At 36.3% G+C, this 24,133-nt stretch overlaps 1 long non-coding RNA gene across 3 annotated transcripts in view; it reads left to right on the top strand.

The window, feature by feature from the left end:
* The window catches only part of LOC101670930, a 32,003-nt gene extending 11,750 nt beyond the window's left edge, over positions 1 to 20,253 (top strand). Inside the window, exons 2-7 of one of the 3 annotated variants that reach the window (XR_001180014.2) lie at positions 2,600 to 2,674; positions 3,361 to 3,453; positions 3,742 to 3,880; positions 16,750 to 16,883; positions 18,835 to 18,943; positions 19,372 to 20,253. This is a non-coding gene — a long non-coding RNA (uncharacterized LOC101670930). Of the gene's footprint in view, positions 1 to 2,599; positions 2,758 to 3,360; positions 3,454 to 3,741; positions 3,881 to 16,749; positions 16,884 to 18,834; positions 18,944 to 19,371 lie in introns of all 3 variants that reach the window. The other 2 variants (XR_001180016.2, XR_199681.3) reach the window with 2 other exon arrangements.
* Positions 20,254 to 24,133: the final 3,880 nt, after the last annotated feature.

Genomic DNA, 24,133 nt, shown 5'->3' with positions numbered 1-24,133 from the left:
TGAGAAAGAATTGATACTACCAACTTAGAAGCATCATATATTCCTACGTCAAATATTCATGCTAAAATTAAGTGCCGAGATATATTCATATACAGAAACACACAGAAACATACAATTTTTGTATTCTATCTTGCTCTGGATTATCCAATGTTTTCTTCAATTAGTTCAGAAAGAGGAAAGCTGAGCAAGCCAAAGCTGACCCATATATGACACGTCCAAGTGAAGCTTTTAAAGTATGTTCCCTTTAATAGCAAAAACTATTCTGTTTAAGCCTTCTAAGATCATTCTACTTAGGCTAGAACCTGTTTGCTTAATCAGTAGATAAAGTCTTAAGTGGCCTTTAAAAAAAATAAAAAGCCCGATTTTGTTTTGGTGGGGAGGAGGGGTAAAAGAAGACAGAGCTTAATTAACCAGACTGACAGGCTCCATAGATCTCTCAAGTGTTTAAATTAAGGATTGCAAGTTCTTGAAACTTGACAAGCCAGGCAGGATTGTCACCGCTGCTGTCTGAAGCAGAGGTAAGTACAGATTAGGCTTGTCCTATCTCTATCATAAGCATTTTGCTGGGATCTAAAAACTTCACACTGTGAACAGACTTGCAGGCTTTCTTTATTCCTGGAAAATTTGAGCAATAATTAAGGTCTCAAAATTTTCAAATAAAGATTGTTCATTTGCAATAATTTTTTTTCTCGGATGGAATGGCAGTATTACTGTATTAAATGTTTTTGCGCGTGCGCGTGCGCACACACACACGTTCCTTTATTAAAAAGAAATAGTTATTTGTACCACGCACTGGGGGCTCTCAGGTTTTGTGTATTCACATCAAAAACAGCCTGATGTGCATCGAATCACTGGCTATAGTGCTTAGGGGCTAGCTCCCACCCACCTGGTCAGAGCTTTCCTGTGGAATGAGATGGATCCTTTCGGTTATTTATTTTCTCCGTGTGCATATAGTCACAAATATAAATATATACATATGCTTGGAGCATGTTCCACTACATTCGACATCTGGCAGGTCTCCATTAGGAGACTTCTGATGCTTCCAATGAGTAATAAAATGGAATTACAAGAAGGGGGTGAGAATGGGGAGGAAATAATGCAAATGACGGCCCAGGAGACTCTTTCTTTGAATTTAGGTAAGTTTCAAGTGTGTATCTGCTGTAAAACATCAAATCCTGATCTTTAACCAACTCCTGTTTATATGCTGATTTCTGGAAGATCAAAGGCATTTTGATATTAGAAATACACCTTTCAGATATTTGTGTGTTGATACCTCCTTCCAGAGAAAGCTTTTCTCATGCTTACATAAAACAATGGCCTAACCATATTAAATATTTTGAGGCATTTGCAGAATGGGCACGCACTATATTCCCAAAAAGGAAAAAAAAAAAAGTATTTATTTTCTAGAGGAAAAAAACGTTTTGGCTCTCTCTGTCACCTGGCTGAAGAATAAAAAAAATAAATAAATAAAGGAAAGGAAGAGGGAAAAAAAGTTACTGTGTGCAGTTAATATCGAACAGCAGCCATCTCCAGATGATCCCTGCTGCATCCAATTTCTGCCAAAATGCTTTCTGTTAAACCTCCATCAAACAGACACACGGCGCACAAAAGAAAACCTCATCACCAAGGGAAACTAATCCACCGGTGCGCAATGTAAGCCTGTCAACTTTTTATTATAAGAAGTCATCACTCATTTCAGTGAAGATTAAAAGTATGACTAAATTGAGAAAATCCTCTTAGCCATTTGGAATTTTAATAGAGGAGAAAAGGGGGTGAGTAAAATTTAGACTCTGTGTGTGAGTGTGTGTGTGTGCGTGTGTGTGTGTGTGTGTGTGAGGCCGGGTGCATGTATATAAATGGACACACAGTATCTACATGCCTATGTGTGTATGCACATGCATACCGACATTTGTCTATGCACGTTATTTGGGTGAATATTGTAATTATGTACATAACTTCAGCCCCCTCCAAAGGAAAAGCGACTGAAATTCATACATAAACATGTAGCCTTGTAGTAGGTTTTCTCAGTTACCACAGACAAACAGTCTCTGATTCAGAGGAACTTAAGAGATAAGAATGGAAAATGAGTCCTCACAGCTTTAATTACATCGCCACTGGCAACAAGGTGTTACAGTGGCAGAATGACAATTGCTTTTACTCAGAGTATAGATTCAGGGTCAATATGCTATTTCATCCTAGTACACCCGAGCAGATGAGCACCATGTTGTTTCTGTATTGGCCTTGCAATACTTGATTCCTGCAGGAAAAGTTAGTCTGATGTGCAATTAGAATTACAGGAGATACACGCATCCATAGCTAACGGGAGCTAGGTTTTGTAGATTATATTGAATGTGGTGCGTTTCATTTAAGCTGTCACTGAAAATGTGGGTAATCTTTTACATTTAAAGACCAGAACCATCTTGCCTTTCCAAAGATTTTACCTGTGTTTAAGCACAAGTATTTCTCCAGGATGAAGTTTGAAAATGATCAGCTATCATCCCTGAAGTCCTAAGTTACCTTGTTAAAATTCACACAGAGCACTTTAAGTTTGTATAACTCCTCCCATGCCTTGGTGAACTCTTTCCCCCTCTCTTCACAGCACAGTAATAAGGTTACACAAGTCATTTGGTTATGAACTCCACATAAGTCCACCTGATCACTGGAGAACAAACAAGTAAGTCTCATCACTTGCCGAGCAGGAAAACTACAACTGTATCTTACCTTTCTGGAGTTACACAGGCACCAACGGGCAGTGAAGTGAGTTGATATTCTTTCTGCAAATCACTAAAGACCTTGTACGACCAGGAAACCTGCCTCTTAGAGCATAGCAGAGCAGTGATGCTGACACCTTTGGGAGAGGATGGGGAAACCCGTCAGCAATTTCAGCGTCTTCTGGCCTTTTGATTAAAGTCTTCCCACACCCACCCCCACGCCCAAACTAACTAAACCCCTTTGCTAGTGGTAGACAACCACTGAACTGTTTCTGCTTCGAGAGCCTACTTTACTTTCCATAACCTTCCCTTCTATCCAATGAAAAGCAACTGTGGCCTTTTACTAAGTAAATGAGCAAATATTTTCCCAGTGTTCACCAGGTTAGATCCCCATTTAATTAAACTGGCTCATTATGTCCCTATCTGATTAGCAGAGTAGAATCAATTATTCAATGCACAAACATGGCTGCAGGAGCTAGAGGTGTATACAGAGCTGTTCATTTAATTCCAAGGACACTAATTAGGTACAAAGCAAGCAATAACTTTAACAATTGCAGGCACAAGCATACATGCAGTACAGGACAAGGGGAAAAAAAAAAAAAACAGGCCTTCATTTTCTTAATAAGCTGGATTCTCTTCCCCCTAACAGGGTCAAGAAAAAACAGAAAGCGAGAGAGGATGAAATGTAGATCAAGAAAGCCAAGCATCCAGGAAATAACCCTTGGGATTTGCATATGTAATGGTGTGCTGCTACTTTTGTACTTTATAATCAAACAGTAGGCAATTATCCAAATTATTGACAGCAGATTTCTCATTTCAACTGCAAATTAAGGCCATTAATAAAGCTTTCTAATGCAAAAGTGACTAATTAACTAATGGAATGGAACTCTGAAGCTGTGATATCAAAACCAGTCCACCACATATTGTGGAAACACAGGGGAACTAATTAGTTTAATTATCAAAACAGCTAATTAAAATTACACAGTTGCCTAATTAGTTCTTTGCGTTTTTTCTCTGGTTTAATTGACAGGATGGAGTTAAATAGGTAACCGGTCTCAAAGAGGGAAAGGGAAAAAACCAGGAATAGCTTCTGCTGAATATTTTAGCTGATGTTATCTCATTCATGTGGCAGACCAGTAACAGGAAAATAAATGACTCTCATCCTTTTGGTAAGCAACTCCAAATTTTCCAGACATAAATCTGCCCTCAGAGTAAGCTATCTAAAAAGATTTTCATGAAGTTAAAGGGCTGGGACGTCTTGATGCCTCCAAAAGGTCAGGGCGAACACATATTTTGGAGGAGGACAGCATGTGGTTTTTCTTCAGGAAGTTAATTTTTCACTTAGTTTAATTTATACTGTACTGTATGTGTGGTTCCCTAATCACTGCCAAGGGACATGTAAAAACGGCTTAGATAGCAGAGTCGCTTCTACGCCCGAGTGCTGAAAGCTAGTGAGTGCTGGTGGTAGCAGTGACTGAATCTGAGATGAAAAACAGGTGCCTCTCCACAAGGTCTGAGAACTTTCTTAAGCTAATTACTTGATTCTGAGAAATAATAACAACAACAACAGTCGTATTCACGCGGTCTCAAGGATCTTTCTTCCTACTCTGCAGAGAAAATACAGCCCAAACAGGCTTTCCCTATCATTTCAGCACTTTTGGTGCTGGTCAGCACCCACAAATCCAAAACCTGGGTTGCCCTGTTCCTAGAACTATTAGAATCATGGAACTTTTTAACTGGAAAAGAGCTAAAGAAACCATAGAGTTCCTTCCCCTAAGTATAAATGAATTGAATAAAAATGTGTCATGCATTCTGATGTCTTCAGGGGATATATATCAGTTACTGGCCATGTGTGGAAAGTATTTCAAAATGATATTTTAAAATATAGCATCGCTCTGATAGCTTTCTCAATGAAAAGCAAATGGGCAAATAAGGTTATCACTGTTGTTAATGATTTTTGCTGGGCTTTTATTAGTCAATATGTGGGCCATGTTTTCAATATTATAAACAAATTTTTGTGACTCTTTTCTGCCCAAATGACAGCTTTGTATTTAATATTATCAAAATTTGGGGGGTAGTTTGGCTTAAAAAGTGAGGGATACTTAAGTGAGCAGGGTCTTCTTGTTCCTGCCTTTTGTGGTTTCACTTTTTTTCCTTTTGCATATTAACAATTTGTGTCCAACTAAAAATTATATAATTAAAATAGTATACTATATATAAAATAATATGTATAGCTATATACATATATATAATGAAATATAAAATAAAATGAGTATTCATAAATCTATCCTACAGCTTAAGAGCTAAAACATGACAGATATCTTTGAAGTTATCTATGTTCCATTTGGAATGCATTTGCCTGCTCTACCCCAGCAAGTTAAAACACTACCCTGAGTTTTGCATTTATCATTCTTTTAGCACATGTATATACCATTAAAATATATTATTTAGTTTTGCTTAATTATATAAACAGAACATAATTAAGTCAACAGTCATTGGGGGATTGCTTTTATCATCTAACATAATTTCACTAAGACTCATCTATATAGCTGCATAGCAATTTAATGCATTTACTTTCTCCTATATAATATTCCTGTGTATGAATAAACTTTATTTATCTATTCCTTTGTTGATCACTTGGAAAGCAATCTGGCATTATTCTAAAGCTGAGAATGCACATATTTTAAAACCTAGCAATTTCACGTCTGAGAAAACACTCATACATATATGTTAAGAAATGTATAAAACATATTTTTAGTAAAATGGTTATGAGTTTTATTAATTAGATTATTAATTATAATTAATCTTCACTCCTTACATACTACTGTTGAAACCAACAGAATCAACAGTATAAATAAGAGGGTAAAGAGGGGTTGTAGAGATGCCCTGCAGATAAAAAGGTTATTTGTTCAATGTTATCTAAATTATTTGCATTCAATATTCAATAAATATTTCTGAGTACTCCCATGTATCATGCACTTTTCCATTCATAGGGGATGTAGCACTGAATAAAATTGAGGAAGTGGCTGCTAGCATAAGGCCTTATTTTGTTGTGGAATATAGATACTGAACACAAATAAATAGTATGATATTAAGTAGTGGTAGTAGTACAGGTAAATACAGAGCCAAGTAGAAGCATAAAAAACAATGTGGCTTCTAGTTTAGATGGTATGGCCAAAGGATGTCTCTCTACCTAAATGAAGGTAAGAAAGAGGTCTTGCATGTATCTCAGGGAAGAATATTCTTGGCAGAACCACAAAGACTGTAAGGTGGTATTATTTTTATTGGTTTAGAAAAGCAGTAGAGATGTCACTGTAGGTGAAAAGGAATTGGTAAACCAAAGAAAGCTCAGATAATGTTGGAGAGTTAGACCAAGGCAAGCTCACATAGAGATTTATATCATTTAGTCCAGGTGTCATTGATGTCCTATAGTCTATAGTCCTATAGTCTGGATGTGAATAAAAGGGAACTATTTGATATTTTTATGCAGGAGAGTTAGTTAAATGATAAACATTATTTATGATGTTTAGAAACATCATACTGGATAATAAATGGAGAAACCTGTAGCAGGGGAAAAACAGAAGCAGGAAAACCTCTTGGATGGGAGTGATGGTCATTTAGATGAGAGAGGATGGTGTCTCAGTTTAGGTGGCAACAAGGGAGCTGGTAAGAAGTGATTAGCTGGAGAATAGATTTTAAAATGGAGTCAGAAGGATTTGTTGATAGATTACTTGTAAATCTGTAAGAGGGAGAAGTCAATAATGACTTCAATGTTTTTGGCTTGAGCATATACGTTAAAGATGATGTCATGCATAGAGATAGAAAATTATGAAGTAGGGGCAGGCTTAAGTAAAAAAATTAAATGTTTGGTTTGGGGCATGTTATGTATGAGATATTTGTTAGATATTCAAGTGGAGTTGACATGCCAAGTAAATACTAGGTAAATTATTCTGGAGTTCAGGTAGAGCTCGGGGATGGAGATAACAATCTGCATTTGGAAGTCACAAAAGGGGTGATATTTAAAGTAATGGAATATGATATGATCATCTAAGTGCTTCGCATAGACAAAGAAGAAAAAAGGTATGAAGATGAGAGCTGATGTGGCTGGCTGACTGCATTAAAGGCCTCATATCTATTTCCTTCTCTTTACCCATTCTCTTTGCCATGTAACTGGGCTATCACATCCTTACTCTGGGCCTAAAACTCTCTTTGGCCCATGGGATGATGATGGTGGTGATAGAAGCAAAAGCTTGAGAAAGTACTTGTACATTTCCACTCTGCTATTACATTCTACCCTTACCGTGAGAAGATATGCCCAGACAGCTTTTGTCCCAGCAGGAGCATGGGAGATACAGGGTCAACCCAAGGTGCATGAGTAAGCCTAGCTAAGTGCATTCTAGATCAGATGAACCTCACAGACAAATGAAGTGTCTAAATGTTTATTGTTGACTGACATTGAATTTTAGGGTTGTATTTTATGAGCATTATCATAACTATATATCCAATACAATATTTAGAGGTTTGGATAAGAAGGTAAGAGTCACAAAGGATAGTGAAGAAAGCATCAATGGAAAAAATAGGATAAATGGTATCCAGAAACCCAAGAGATGGAAATGTTTCAATAAGGAGACGTAATCAACTATGACAAATGCAGTGAGAGTTTATGTAAAATGGAAACTAAAAACTGATCAGCACATTTGGCAAAATAATTTTATGAATGTCTTTGATAAGTGTGGTAGGAGGAAAAGTCCAATTTAAGAAAGTTCTAGGGAGGACAGTAGATGAGCAAGTTGAGATAATTTAAATTAGAGAGTCTGTTTTAAAGGGCAATGGAGAAATGGGGTTATGGTTGGAAGGGAACGTGACTTAGAAGAGAGGTTTATTTATAGATGGGCTATATTACAGATCACTTGTAGGTGGATAGGAAGATTTAGTTCATTGGGGAAATAAAACAGATGACACAGGAGAAAAGAGAAATAATCAGAGTAGTGAAGACTTCTAGTAGGTAGGTCGGGATAAGGTCTGGTGTACAAAAGGTGGAGTGTCCCTTAGATAGGAAAATGGGCAATTCTTCTATAGCTATAGGCATGAAGGCAAAAATATAGAGAGGACTTAAATAAAGAGAGGCTGGTCAGCTTGCCAGATGTAAGGATTAAGTTTTCTTCTGAGGGTTTATTTTATTTTTTTAATTAATGAATGAAGAATTAAAACTATGACCTGGAGGGAGAAAGAGGAGTATGGTAGACAGAATTCTAAGATGATTCCTTATGACCGTTACTCATATCATATATTGCCTTCTGAGTATGGGTGGGACTTATGAAGAAACACCACTCCTGTGATTATATTGTTTATTGTTATATGAAAAGAGAGAGATTATCCTGAGTGGACCTGACCTAATGAGGTTAGCTCTGTTTAAAAAAAAAAAAATTGTCTCAGAACAGAAAATTGGAGGGTTATACCTGGCTGGCCTCAAAGAAAGCAAACAACCATTTTGTTAACTGCCCTATGGGGCACTTGGCAAGGAACTGTGGATGGCTTCTAGGAGCTGAGAGAGTGGTCCCTGGCCAACAACTGGCACTAAAATGGGGACCTCCATGCTACAATTGCAGAAGCGAATTCTGTTAACATCCAGCAAGTTTGGAAGATGCCCTTGGGAGAGAGTTGCAGCCCGGCCTAATATCCTGTTATCAGTCTGGCGAGACTCTGAGCGGAGCATCCAGCCAAACCCGTCTGAACTTTAAATTACAAAACAGTGAGATTATAACTTAATGTTGCTTTAAGTCACTAAGTCCGTGGTCCATAAGTTCTCAGACATTGGGATGCAAAGAAAAGGGCATCTCAGAGAACGAAGAATGAACTGACTACAGAATACAGAATGGTTATGAGACAGAGTGGAGAACTCACTTGAGGCAGTAATAAATTTAAAGTACGACTTGTCAGAATTAGAAACTTGGATAAAGGCAAAGACTGGTTTAGGTGTTAGATTTAACTCAGATAGAGGATGGGCCAGTGAAATACGTGGAAGGAGAAAGGGGCAAGGGAAAGAAAGTTATATGCAGAAGAATGATCTTTATGTTAGGGCAAGTTACTCAAACAGGCTGAGTAGGGGCGTCGGGGAGTGAGGACAAGAAGAGGGGTAACACAGGGAAAACTCAAGTCCAATGCCCTGGATGTCTCAGTGGGACTAAAGATCTGAAGAAGGGGATCTTGTCAAAGCAGTCAAAGCAAGCTGACAAGGAGGAGTCTGCAATTATAAATTGGCCCTTAGATTTTATTTGGATTAGAGACCTTGACCAACCTTGTATCACTTTGCAGTGTCCTGAGTTTTGACCAAACTCTGCAGTAAGCTGACCTCTTTTCTCCTGAGTCTCCCATGTTTGAATGCTATTCCATCATTTATGAGTCTCTCCCAACTTTTGGGGATGCATCTCTCTGAGACTCATCCTCTTCTCAAACATGAATTCTTCTTACAGAAAAGGCTTGATTATTAGTCACAGTACCTTACTGGGATATTAGCAATCCAAATATTCTCCCCAATTTCAAATAAAGCCCTTGTCTTTGGTTTGGAAAAACAAAAAAATTCAGTCTCCGATATTTAGAGTAAGAAGATATTTTGTTGTTTCTGAAAACCACAGCACTTTCTGCCTCATCTAAAACAGACCTGCAAAATAAGGGTTATGGGCTAAATAATCTGTTTATTTACAGAACATAATGTGTTCTGTAAATAATTTTTTATTACAGTCACACCCATTTGTTTACCTATTGTCCGAGTGTGCTTTTGTACAACAATGGCAGAGTTGAGTAGTCCCAATGAAGACTGTACAGCACACAAAATCTAAAATATTTACAAACTGCTTTTTTCAGGAAAACTTGCTGACCCTTGCCCTAATGTCACCTTTCTCATGCCCTTTGGGTTTTATTATTGCTCCTCACCTCTATGTTATAAATGCTTAGAAATGGAGGAATAGGAATTGGAAAGATTAAAAAAAAGAGAGATAAAGATGTAGTATAGATTTACTAAATGTTTTTGCCTATAGCCCTGGAAAAGGGGAGGGAATCTAAAGCAAAGTATATATGAACAAATGAACAATCATACTCCTGCCTTTCTGCTTTTTGTTTTGTGAGAAGAGAAGGAATTGAACTTTCTCAAGAAAGAGTAGTGCAATCGCAACACTCTGGTATGTTCTGGCATGCCTTTATGATGAAGAATACTGCTAAAGTTTGTTAACCCTTTGTGTCAGAGAGACAGAATTTGTTTTTTTTTTTTTTTTTTTTTGAAATTCACTTTTCCATGGTGACTCAGTGAGTCACAGAATATACTTCTGTATTTCTAACTGATAGATTTAATTTTTTTCTGTATCCATTGGACCCTGGGTTCTGGATCAAGATGAGCTAATATTGTTTCCTATGACAAGAATATAAACACTAGAGAGACTCTTTCCTTAAGCCAGCCTGAGACCAGCCCGATACAATGCAGAAAAACTTCAAAGTCCTATCACAGAAAATTACAATGACCTCATCTTTTCTAAAATAAATCAAGAGGGGCACCCTGGTGGCTCAGTCGGTTAAGTGTCTGCCTGGGGCTCAGATCCTGATCCTGGGGTCCTGGGATTAAGTCCCTGCTCAGTGGGGAGCTTGCTTCTCCCTCTCTCTCTCCAGCTCCCCCTGCTTGTACACTCTCACTTAATAAAATAAAATAAAATAAAATAAACAAAATATAGAGATGTATAATTGTTGTTAACATTACTCTCGTTTTCTATGTCAGTCTTAGAGATTTTTCAGTATTGTACTAGTATCTTCAGAGAAATATCTTTTAGTTTTTGATGATCAACTCCATTGGTTTTTGTTTACTTAGATGTTTACTTTTCATTTTATGAATTTTTGATCTGAGTCCTTATGATTTTCTTTCTTCAACTTTGGGTTTTACTATGCTATCTCTTTGAATTTACTGCATTGAGTATTTTGTTGAGTTTACATAGCAGATGGCCAATTTTTGTGAATGTTCTATATATGCCTGCAAAGAATATATAGCCTTTTTTTCTTGATGACAGTGTAAAAAAAAAACTAACAATTTTGATTACATATAAATTGTGGCTTGAAACATAATCATTATATATTTATATTATTTTAATGATTCTTTTCAAAATTTTTTGATGTTTGAAGTCTGCAGTTACTTAACTTTCTCAATACTCTATTCCCCAATAATGTAAAATACTCAAATGTTTTAACTCCAATATTCCTCCCTTCCATCTTCTATGTTTTTTGTCTGGCACTTCAGTTTCATCTTATTTTCTGAACTCCACAAAACTAACTTCTGTTTTACAGTCAAATGTAGAAGCTTCTGTTTTCCTCTATAGTCTCTTACTCTGTGACAGCTGGGAATCTTCTGTGCTTTCTCTCTGTGTCTCTCTTTTTTTCATTTATTCTCATGTTAAGTCAAAATTACTCTGATTTCATTTCTATTAAATACATGTCTTTTACCCCACTGTCACTGCTCTTTCCTCCAAATCAGTGAAGTCTACCATTATCTTACTCTGGACCACAGTTGAGTTTCCTACTTGGTCCTCCTGCCTCCAGCCTTGCTCTTTTCTCCCCACTCTACCCACACTGCAGCCAGAGTGGGATTTCACATCAAAACCTGATTTCTTGCAGAGGTTCCCGTTTTTTTTTTTTTTTTTTTTTTTTTTTAGAAAAATCTAAATTCCTTGATGTGGCATAACATGATGTTAGCTCTACTTCCACAGCCTAGTTTCTACCCACTTCTTCTCTTAGTAGTCTTTGGCTGACTTAACTATAATTGCTTTTTAAAAATTTTCTGTCTTTCCTGGTAGACACTAAATCTGTGATGGCAGGAATAAAATCTGTAGTGCTTATCATATAAAACCACTTAATAAATATTTGGTTAATTAATACTGAATGGATTTTTGAAAGCATGGAATTATTAAACAAAAGTGTTATTCTGGTAATATGCTTATATTAGAAAACTTCTGATGAGAAATGCATTGGGAATTACCCAAAAGGGGGATTTGATAACAAGTGAGTTTATCTTACATCCTCCAAAGGGGAAATATGGAGACTTTATGAGCCAACAAGGTGGCCAAGTAATCCTGAAATTTAGATAATGACAGTAAATAGAGAACACAGCATATTTTCTACAGTGAAACAATTGGCAAGAGAAGACAGAGTTATAACAAAAGATTGTAGACGAAATGAAATTGAAAACTGAAATTGTAGGCGACTCTTTTCTCTAGAACTCAAGGAATGTTTGATCTTGAGATAAATCACTTCATCTCTTGATGTCTCAATTTAACTATTGAGTATATAATGAATGATTATTCTTAACTACTGCATGGGGTATTGTGAGACTTAATTTGCTAATGTTTATAGAGTACTTCAGATTGTCTGATTAAAAGTATGAAGTATCATCATTATACTATAAAAGAGCATGTGAAATTTTATTTTAATTTCATAAATATGAAATTACACCTTTCTACTTTCACTTAAAATGGTCTGAAATTCATACACATAGATTGGTGCATGTTTGAATCTAAGTCTCTAGGCACTTATGTTAACTGTTCTTAACAACTATCTTTAGGCCTCATCTGCATTTCTATTATTCAGAAAGTTCACAAGACTTTGACAGAAATAGATGTGAAAGGGCACAACTCCTTTTTTTTTTGTTATTGATTTATTGCCCAAATAAGTTGAGATTACTGTATTATGATTATCTTTTCTTTCTTTTCAACCTTTCATTTTTTTGGTGAATGCTTCCCTCATTGTTAAATGTGATTAGTTTTCTATATATGGCAAATTTTTCCTCACATTATTAAATATCCTCTCAAGTACAATTTTGTGCCCAATGAGTGGAAGTCTACAGGTTCAATTGTTTCTTTCTGAGACACTTTCTGGTGCTCCATGCTCTAGCTTCTCTCTATCCAGGTGCTCTCCATCCATGCCTGCTGCAGACCTTAAGAATTCAGTGTGACACTCCTCTGGTGCTTCACTTATTTTCGGAATGTATTATTTTAAACCTCTTGGTTTTCTGCCTGTTCCTCTAGAGTCTTTCTTGGAAATATGTATGGGAGGTGAAAATTTGGTAATATTGTCTGCAGAATGTATGTATGTATGCATGTATGTATTCATTTTAGAGAGAGAGTGAGTTAGGAGCAAGGAGAGAAACAGAGTGGGAGGGAAGAGGGATAGAGGGGGAGGGAGAGGCAAAGAATCCCAAGCGGACTCCATGACAAGTGCAGAGCCCAGCTTGGGGCTTAATCTCACCACCCTGAGATCGACCTGAGCTGAAACAAAGTGCTGGATGCTTAACTGACTGAGCCACCCAGGTGCCCTCAAACTGTCATTATTTTATTTAAAAACTTAGTTGATAGTTTGAATACAAAATTCCTGCAGGAAGTATACTTCACTCAAAATGTTACAGAATTTCTCCATTTTCCTTGTTTCAGTGTTGCCATTTTTACTTCTGATTTTTCTATTCTATATATATATATTATAAATATAATATATATAAATACTTATATATTTTTCTTGCCAAGTTTAGGATCTTCTTTTTACCCTCAGTGTTATGTAATTGCATGATGAAACATATTATTAATCTTTTTTTCATTTATTGTACTTGGGACTCATAACTGCTTCTATATTCATATTCTATATGCATATTCACATTCTATATTCATATTCTATATTCAACATGTTATGATATCATATATTATGTAACCACTGAAAAAGAGTATCAGAGTGAATAAGGAAAATAATATTTTACTATAATTATGAAAATGAAAGACTCCTAAAAAGGCTGTGGGACTCCCTAGGACCTCCAGACCACAGTTTAACTGCTGCTGTATGTACAAACCCCCCCACACATGTGCATACACACAAAACCTTTTCTAGTATTATCTGGTTGGGTTTTTTTTTTTTTTTTTGTCTTGTTTTATATTTTTTCTCCAGAATTTTTTTTTCTCATCTTATTTGTTTCATTTTTTTGGTCTTTCTTTTTTATGCTACAGGCTTTCTCAAACATCTGATAACATTTGACTGACAGTCCACAGTTAAGTATAATATACTGAAATCCTGATTGGTCACTATGGTTGGGGAAAGAATTTTCAACTAATGAGTTCATCCTAGGGAAGTGGCTTTCAATCCTATTAGAAGTAATGACCACTATTTTTTAAAGCAAATAATTAATAAAGCTCCACTTACTACTCTGAAATGAGAAGCATAGTAGTATGACCTACCCTATCAATGCATATAACTTCACCAAAACTAATATGTCATAACTACAAAGTAAAAAGGAAATAGAAAATATTTAATAATAAAATTATATGCATTTCAATGTGTAAACCATCAGACATGGCTACTCTACACTTAGTGTGGACATAATGAGGTAATTATATGCTTGCACTTACTTGGAGAATCTCTAAAGGGGACAGCTGTGAATACAAACTGATGCAGTTGTGCTGCTGAGTAGCACTGATATGAGCGGCACTTGTCTTGGTGATGTGATCTTATGAAATGAAAAATTCTTGACTAAACTCCAAACCAAACAATATTCTATCTAGCTTCAATTTATAAATGCATCCCCGAAATACTGTCTTTGTAAAGGTTATGTCAAAATACATTGTGTTTGTATGTTAAAAAAGTGTTGTTTTGTATAAAACGTAGGTAGGTCCTAGATTCACACAGCTTTAAAAACTTTTTCTTTTTCCTATTTGATTGTCTACTACCATATCAGAAAGTCTTTAGGGATGTGGGTTAATTCTCCACTGTGAGGGAGTTTCATACATGAGAAGATGTCTAGAATCTGACTCTTACCCATTAAATCCCAGTAGTGCTCTCCCAATCACTGCAACAACCTATAAATTTGCAACCCACTATTCCAAGAATCACTGCTCTGCCATAGTCATAGCAAGAGCCTGAATTTTGCATGGAGAACCTTAAAGGCTGGTTAAACCATCAGTTGCTCACTTAGTTAAATCAGCCCTTCATCCCCTGAGACTTCTTTGTGTGGCCCTGAAATTCTCTGGCTCTGAGTCTTCCGAGAGAGGGAAGTGAGAGTGGGCTGGCTGGCTGGGTTGAAGGCTAAAGTTTGAGAAGGCTGGATTGCTGAGAGTGGTCAGGATTTAACTAAATGCCCAAGGGCTTATTACAGAAACTCTTAGCCATCTCTGGTTACATGCCCTGTGGCTCCTGCCTTTGGTTACACTAGGTGCTTTGCAGTATCCTCCAGGGAAAACTGGCTTCTTTCTCCTCACTCTCCTTTTTTCTTCTTCTTCCTTTTTTTAATATTGTAATTTTATTTTTCTCAGTGTTCCAAGAGTCATTGTTTATGCACCACACCCAGTGCTCCGTGCAATACGTGCCCTCCATAATACTCACCACCACCAGGCTCACCCAACCTCCCACCTCCCCTCCCCAAACCCTCAGTTTCTCAGAGTTCACAGTCTCTCATGATTTGTCTCCCCCTCCAATTTCCCCCAACTCACTCCACTCCTTCTCCCAATATCCTGTCATTCCTTATGCTCCACAAGTAAGTGAAACCATATGATAATTGGCTCTCTCTGCGTGACTTATTTCACTCAGCATAATCTCCTCCAATCCTGTCCATGTTGACCCAAAACAAAGAGGCAACTCAAAGAATGGGAGAAGATATTTGCAAATGACACTACAGACAAAGGGCTGATATCCAAGATCTATAAAGAACTCCTCACTCTCCTTTCAATAGGCACAATAGTCTTAGCTTCCTCTGGTCTTTTTGGCCTGTTAGCTCTCCTCCATTTATTTTCATTTTTAAAAATTTGTTGACCTCTCTTATCTGCTGTTGTCTTTTCCCTGGGTCTCCTCCTCGAGGTTGTAAAGATTTTTATTGCCTTTCACTTTTGGAAGATAATAAAGTTTAAGAAATAGCATTTAATCAACAATATTGAATTGGAAGTCCCTGTATTAATTTTGTAATTAGAAAAATCAATATTGTTTAAGGCATGACCGACACAAAGGATTTATAAAAAGGAAAGCCTAAGAGATTTCTAAACTATTACTTGCATTCTCTCAATTTTAACATCACAAATCTGTATGTCTGGACCACATCATCACAATCTCTGTTCTATTAGAATTGCCTTTCTAACAGAACTATGCCTTAACATTACTATTTAAGTTTTCACACACGGCTGATAAAAGACAACAGCCCTCTGTGGAATGTCTCTGCATTGTCATAAAAAGTGTTATCATGGCACTAATTTATTACATTGAATGTTGTCTCCTCATTTTAAAATTTTTATTTATTTCCACTCAGGGACCAAAAAAACTTTGTACTGTACTAAAATTTCCCTTGTTTTTTTTTTTTTTTTTTTTTTTGTTTCTGGAGAAAGAACATTTAAAGATTACAGAACTTAGTTTCTTTTTTTTTTTTTTTTAAGATTTTATTTATTTATTCGACAGAGAGAGATCACAAGTAGGCAGAGAGGAAGGCAGAGAGAGAGGAGGAAGCAGGCTCCCTGCTGAGCAGAGAGCCCGATGCAGGACTCGATCCCAGGACCCTGAGATCATGACCTGAGCCGAAGGCAGCGGCTTAACCCACTGAGCCACCCAGGCGCCCCAGAACTCAGTTTCTATATTTCTCTTTAATCAGGATATTTTGAAATGGGTAGGGCATTTCTCTGACCTTTAACCTTTATGTTTTATGAACTGTCTTGTATCTTTTTCCATACATTTGGTAAATTGAAGGGATTCCATCTTCAGAAGTAGGAGGTGATTCAAACAAATCAATAAAAATAATAAATAAGTAAAATTCTGAAATTGTGTGCAATGTTAAGAGACAAGTATATAAGATGAATTTAGTGTAAACATAAAATTTAAAAATTAAAAATAAAGCAAAAATAAAATTATTTTATTTATATTATTATGATATAATTGCATACAAATGGGATATAATTAATTTAGGAATATTGCTATTGCCTATTGCTATTTGTTAAGGGTCGTATCTTCTTTTATCTCCTTTCATTTCTCTAAATCTCTCTGCTTACATTAGGAATGAAGTAGCTGTAGTAAGTTGTGACCTCAGCAGCTTCCTCCTCTTCCTCAGGCCCAGCCTTTGCTTCTCTCTGTCTCTGGCTATTGCTCCCTATTTCAGCCATCTGGGCATTTTGTGAAATCAGTGGGGAGGTAAGTATACTTCATCATATGACTCTCATGAAAAATAAAAGAATTAGGCATTTTTTACACATACACTGAAAAAAATGGAAAAGAAAAATCCAGTCAAATTTAAGAAGAAAATAACAGAGAGGCATAAAGGCTTTGCTGATCTTGAAGCCAGTAGAAGTTTGGGATAGTACAAATGTTCTTCCAGTTAATGGAAGATCTTTGGCCAAAAAAGTTATTATCTCTTTAATTCCTTTGTATCTGATCTAGAAAGAAACAAAATATGAAATTATATACATATTACATACATCTATCTTTATCTAAAATCAAGAAAATGTGCTACCTTTATGGTGTACTTCATTATAGTAATGATATATCTTGCTTTTTCATAGGACTTTATTATTTTTTATTTACTAATAGAGGTTAGAATAATATTCTAAATATTAGTCAACAAGTTATTTGGCCTATATTATGTCAAAAAATGAAGAATGTAATGCTTTCATCAAATTGACTACAATTATAAAAGGAAACCTACAACTCAAAAGCAAAAGCAAAACAAAAAAAAAAACACTAAAAAATGGGCAGAAAATTTGAATTGACAATTTTTCCAAAGAAGACATACAGATGACCAACAGATACATGAAACGATGCTCTATATAATTTTTTAAAGATTTATTTATTTTAGAGGGGAGAGGGGCAGAGGAAAAGAGTCTTAAGCAGGTTCGGTGCTCAGCAGAAGTCAGACACAGGGCTCGATTCCACAAGCATAAAATCATGACCAAAACAGGAACCCAGAGTCAGTTGTCCAACAGACTGTGCCACCCAGGCACCCCAGAATGCTCTACATTTTTAAGCATTGGAAAAATGCAAATAAAAACCACAATAAGATATCATCTTACACCTATGAGAATGGCTCTTACCAAAAAGACTAGAAATAACACATGTTGCCAAAAATGTAGAAAAAAGGAAACACTGGTGTCCTATTAGTGGGAAAGTATATTGGTACAACCACAATAGAAATGATCACAGAGCCTTCTCAAAAAATTAAAAGTAGACCTACCTTATGATCCAGGAATTCCACTTCTGAGTATGTGTTTGAAGAAAATAAAAATATTGCGGTGTCTGGGTGGCTTGTTGGTTATGCTTCTACCTTCAGCTCAGGTCCTGATCCCAGGGTCCTGGAATGAGCCCCATGTTAGACACTCTGCTCAGAAGGGAGTGTGTTTCTCCCTCCCCTCTGCTTGTGCTCTCTCTCTCTCTCAAATAAACAAATAAAATCTTAAAAAAAAAAGAAAAAGAAAAATACTAACTCAAAAAGCTACATGTATCCCCATGTTCATTGCAGCATTATTTGCAACAGCTAAGATTCATATAAAATCTTTTTTCATTCATAAATGTATGGATAAAGAAATTGTGGCATTTATACATAATGGAATATTACTTGGCTAAAAAAGAATGAAATTTTGCTATTTGTGACAACATGGATGAAACTTGAGGGTATCATGCTAAGTGAAATTACTTAGAGAAAGACAAATACTGCATAATTTCACATAGATGTAAAATCTAAATAAAATAAAAAAAATTAAAAACAATAAACAAAACAAAACAAAATATAAAGTCATAATGAAGAGAACATATTGATGTTTGCAAGAGGGAGGGATGGAAGAAATGGGTGGACTGTTTTAGTTTTGTTTTACTTAAATATGTTGAATTTTAAAATCTTATAGCTATGTGAAAGCACTAAGCTGAAAACATAAAAACTATTACTTAAAAAATTTGCCAGAATAAAATCTTGTTTGATTGTGACTCCAGAATACTTACCCCCAAAACACTGACATGAATGATTTTCTAATTTAAAAATTTTAGTGAACTTTAAAAAATATTTAGCACCATATCACTTTATTTGAAAGCTAAATGTCTGTGTTAGTTCTACATAACAAAGCTAATTTAAGTTGTTATTTTTTGTGTCGTCTAGGGAAATGTATTAAAGAAAAAAGTCTCCAAAGATTTTTGCATTTATTAAAGGGATATTTAAAGGATGTCAAAGGATGATGAGACCATCATACAGTATCCAACATAAAAAGGTAAAGTTGAATTTTTCCCTCATTATTGTAAGGGAATATTATGCTGGAATTATGCAAAATCTTTCTAGTTCAGCAAACTACTAATTTCATATAGGGTTTTAGGGAGTTCAGGTATTGGCAGATGTTCGAAAGCATGAATGGGTTGTCATCTGTAAATGTATGGTTACTTGGGTGTGACTATTGTTTGGTTGGTCCTCAGAGGTATATTAATTGGGAAAAATTTATTCCTAATTGGCTACTTCAAAAATAAGGACACTGTTGGTTGGCTAGCTTTTAAAGTGTGTTTAATAAAGTAAGTTATTTATTGATTGAATGAAGTTAAACATAGTTCTGATAGCTTCTTATTACCATGGCTAAAGAATATTAGTCTTTTCCTAGGAGTGTGGAAACTTGTAAAACTCTTAATCGTTATTTTTTTCTTCACTCAGTCAAAGCAGCAAGATATCATTAAGAATTGTCCAGACTTTCACCTCTGTTGTTGATTCTTTTTGAAGATGGGATTTCATTTGTGAAGACCTGATTTTCATTTTGTGTCAAATGACAAAATTTCTTTTTTTCTTTTTTTTTTTTTTTTCTTCATTGAATCACTTATTGAAACATCTGCCAAGACAATGGTTGTGCTGAAGAATTTGAGACACTGGACAATAAACATTAAATGACTGTGAGACAGGCAAGAATAATTAGAAATACTATAAGAAGGGACTAGAATATACTTTGTTACCATAACCTGAGACTTTTCAGGCGTGACCAAGAAAACAAGTCCCAATATTCCCTAAGCTGCCTTTTTTATTAACTTAGATGTAGATTGTTTTATTCCACTTGTCATGTTAGTTCAGGTAGAACATGAAGTGTTAGTAATGGTTTTGATTGGACAAAAATAATTCAACACCATTCTATAATCTATAACCATAACCAGGATTATGATGGCCTTGGGTGGAAGCTGTCTACTTTGTGTCATCTCTTTGTAAGGTTCATCTTACATTTCTGCTTTAATCATTGTAGCTATAACTATTTAATGATACCTTCCTAAATCTTGTGCCATACCTAACACATTAGGAATAATTTTATTTCAAGAAAATGAAATTGTAAGATGTAATGTTTTATCAGTTTTTCTTCCATTTACCCTCAGTTCAAGAATTCTTCCTTATTACATTGTGAATGTCCTTGTTATGTATCAAACTATTTTATCAATGGCTATTTATCCATGACAAGTCTCTCCAGGAAAGCAGAAACCACTTCAATTATTACAACACAAAAAATTTAATGGAGTGAAGTGATTACACAGGTGAGGACTGAGCTAGGACACCAAATGTGACATGGTAAGACAATCCACAGATCAGAAACAGAACGAAGCCACTACTACAAGGTCAAAGGGAGCCCAAGTGCTAGTTTTACCTTTAAATACCTCATCAGTGGGACTGCTTGGTAGGAGCAGAAGCTGCTGAGGAGGGATAGCTGCTGCCAGAGACAACACTTCAGGCAGACAGGGAGGAGGAACACCCTGGCTTTTCTTTTCCTTTCACCAGCCAATATTTTGCCAAGGATGCCCATTGGAGAAGCCAGCTAACATATGATCTTGAGAAATGAAACCCATGGATGTCAGCTTTCCTGTTGAGGGGAGAATGAGACCTGAATCTTATTGGAAAGAGGCCTAGGATCGGCACTAACCAGCCAGGGATCCTCCTGCTACTCATCATCTACTCCCACCTTTCCACCTGCATGTACATCTCATACAACTTCATACCTTAGCATAAGTAAATCGTTTTAAAAAATGAATCAACTTTCTATCACAAGTAGAGACATGCTGTCAGTCTCTCCTAAAAATAAGAGACCCCACTACATACTTTTTGTTCTTCTAATCTCATTCCTAAGGACAGCTTAAGTCACTTGGTGTTTCATGGTTAATCTTCAAAAAGGTACACTAGTGGCCAGAAACCTTTCTAAAAGGAGGGCATTTGTAACCAAAGGAAACCAAGAATTTACTCTAGAATCTTAGCATTATTATTCTCCTTTTGGGGCTTTCTAGATGCTCCCTGTAAATTTTTACTTACTGGTAAACACTTTGTGTATCATTGGTATCTGCTACATCAGAAGTCTTAGGCAGCAAGGCAATTTGGACCTGCTGGAGAGTCTTCTGCTCTGGACTCCATTTAAAAGTAGAAACCATATAGCTTTTCAGTAAATGGGGTAGAGAAACACACAAATGTGTCATATGTATTGTTCATAACCAGCAAAATATCATACTCTTCTCTTCCATAACCAAGCCCAACTGAAACCCTTGTTCTTTTAGGAATGATATTTATCAACATTGGATACTGGGTTATGATAAATTGCATTAGTCTTCCCAATCCCCTATCTTTTCTACAGGCTTGTCCTTTGCCATGGATTTTTCAGTTTTTACAAAAAATACAGAATATACTTTTAAAGGAAGATCCAAATTCTGTTACTGCTCCAGAAGTGTTCATCCTGCAATAAATTCTCTGCATCTTCTGTAAATTCTCTGAATGCAAATCCCCAACACAGAGTTCGTCTTTCTAGGAAGTCAATCAAAAATGATTCGTGCCTGGAGTGGTTTAGACAAGGCAACTGTAAAATGAGATTTGGAGCTGAAACACTGGAGATAGGTAAAGCACGCGCTGTAGCAGTGCAATTGCTGAAAATTTCAGCGGTGAGATAAGTGTAGAGGGATTCAGTGGTGGGTGAAGTATTTCAATATTTTGAGAAATTGAGGAGCACTAACTATCAGGACAATGGAGTCAGAGGCCCTCTTGGAAGGCTAGTGAGGCAGGCATTCAAAAAAACACCCCCCAAAAAAAAACAAAACAAAAAAAAACAGGGAAGGGTGAGAGTAATTATTCATCAAGAAAGAAGAATCATAGTCAGAGGGCCTCTTTAGTAGCATATAAAGGGACTCATCTTCTGCAGCTGGAGTACAGAAAATGATAGGAACAAACCCAGAATTAACTGTTAACACTAACAAAGCTTCTGAGAAGGTTGAATTCTCAGGCCTGGATAGACTGCTAATTCTTGTGGAGAAAAAAGTGAGAACCTGCAAATTGGAACTGGGCATATCTGGGTCAATGAAACACAAAATTTGACTCTCCAGATACTCTGAACTTTGTGCTTTAGAAGTAGCTCAGTACTTCATGCTAAAGGCCACTGCTTTCTTCTCTATGTTCCTTGCTTGACGGAGGTGCAGAGGACTCTGCTTTGCAAGGAAACAAATACTACCCATTCCAAAATTTGACCTTACCTGCTTCTCTTCTGGCTACAAAACCAATAACTAGGGTTATGCTCCAATATAATTCAGCTGAGAAAATGGTGTGCTTATTAAGGGGAAAGGAACTCCAAAGCAGCAATAGAAACTAGCCAATGCATATTAGCAGAAGTTGGGTATTAGCATAATATACACATATAATATGTGTATTATGTGTATATATAATACAGCCTAAGGGTGCAAGAGGATCAGGGATCATGGAAAGAAACACTTGAACTGTGTGGCAGTGTTTTGGGTCAAGTGGCAAGCAGTGTGGAAGCTGTTATGGGGTGCTGGAAATGGTGAGAAAACTATTGTAGAAGTTAGGAAAAATGTGTTGTAATATTTGGAATTCTGTGGCCTATAATAATCTAGAATATAAAAAATGGAGGGAATGTACAAGTAGAGGTGGGGGATATTTCTTTTTTTTTTTATTTTAAAGATTTTATTTATTTACTTGACAGAGAGAAATCACAAGTAGATGGAGAGGCAGGCAGAGAGAGAGAGAGGGAAGCAGGCTCTCGCTGAGCAGAGAGCCCGATGCGGGACTCGATCCCAGGACTCTGAGATCATGACCTGAGCCGAAGGCAGCGGCTCAACCCACTGAGCCACCCAGGCGCCCCAAGGTGGGGGATATTTCTTGAAGCTAAATGTTGAAAGCATGACTCTGATCTATGATAAGTCACTGAGAAATGTATAAGTCCAGAAGACAAATAATTAGTTATATGCCCTATATGTACAAGGCATATAAAGAAAGATCAAAAATAGGATTGAAAAACAAAATTGTTTCTCATCTATTCAAAGGTGAGACTATTAAGACGCAGTTTTTAGGAAAATAAGTGATTCATGACTTCAAAATAAAGACTCAGTCATGATTGTTGTTATGAACTGGGAGAAAAGGGAAGCTAAGGGTATGTATGAGGGAAAAAAAAATTGTGTGGTTAGAATGAGTGAGAAATGAAAGATCACAAAGTTTGGTTCCCTCCTCATCGCCCTCATGATCACGTCCAAACTTCCTACTATCACTTACAATGCCTTTCACCAACTCGTTTTAGTTCTCTAGCTTCGTCTCTCACCATTCTGTCCTTAAACTTTATGCTGAGCTATCTGCAACTTTGAACTTTAAACTTTAAGCTACCTGCAGCTTCCCCTATGACCATTCATTTTCTTTCATAGTGACTGCTGTCCTAACTTTGGACAGTTCTCCATCCCTTTTTTTTTTCTCCCACTCTCACTGTTTTCCATCACTACTTATTCTTGTCTTACATACTTATTTAAGCCACTGATTTGATAGCCAATAATTCTGATAGACTGATTACGGATTCCTGGAAGACTAGGTTAAGGAGCATAAAGTATGTAAGAACAAGTCTAGGGTTCATTGGATAAGCAATGTCCATCATACTGAAAGAACAGTGGCATATATACTATGCATTTTCCTTGTATCACTGCCTAAACATTACTCCTCCTCATAACCTTCCATGAAGTTTCATTAAGAAATGGTAAGTGATTTCCTATGTGCTTCTGTATTATTTTTTGCTTAGCTCTATCACAACACTTGCATTGCATTGTATTTTCCTGTTACTGTGCATATCTTCCCATTAGTCAGCATTTTACTTGATAAAGAGATAGCTTCTTTTTTATTGGCATATTCTCAGTGTCTGACACAGTGCTTTGAACACAGGAGTCAGTACATAAATACTTATTAACTTGAGTTAACTTGTTAAATGAGTTAATTGAATTTGAGGTAGTTAAGAGATAATGAGGCTTGGTTGTTGGATGCATTGTTCAAATGTACATGATATCTTCTAGGTAAACAGGAAGTATACTTATAGGTATCTTGTAGCAATCTAACATGTAGAATTTAAGCACAAAAAAACCACGAATAGGCCATTGGATCTTTTTGTGTCTTTAATTGTATTTCTCTAATGTCTTGA

This window comes from Mustela putorius, unplaced genomic scaffold (genome assembly GCF_011764305.1).
Source record: "Mustela putorius furo isolate JIRA1106 unplaced genomic scaffold, ASM1176430v1.1 tig00537227_pilon_pilon_pilon, whole genome shotgun sequence".
NCBI classification, from domain to species: domain Eukaryota; kingdom Metazoa; phylum Chordata; class Mammalia; order Carnivora; family Mustelidae; genus Mustela; species Mustela putorius.
Note: the sequence above shows the minus strand (reverse complement) of the source record. Positions and strands in the feature narration are given on the sequence as shown.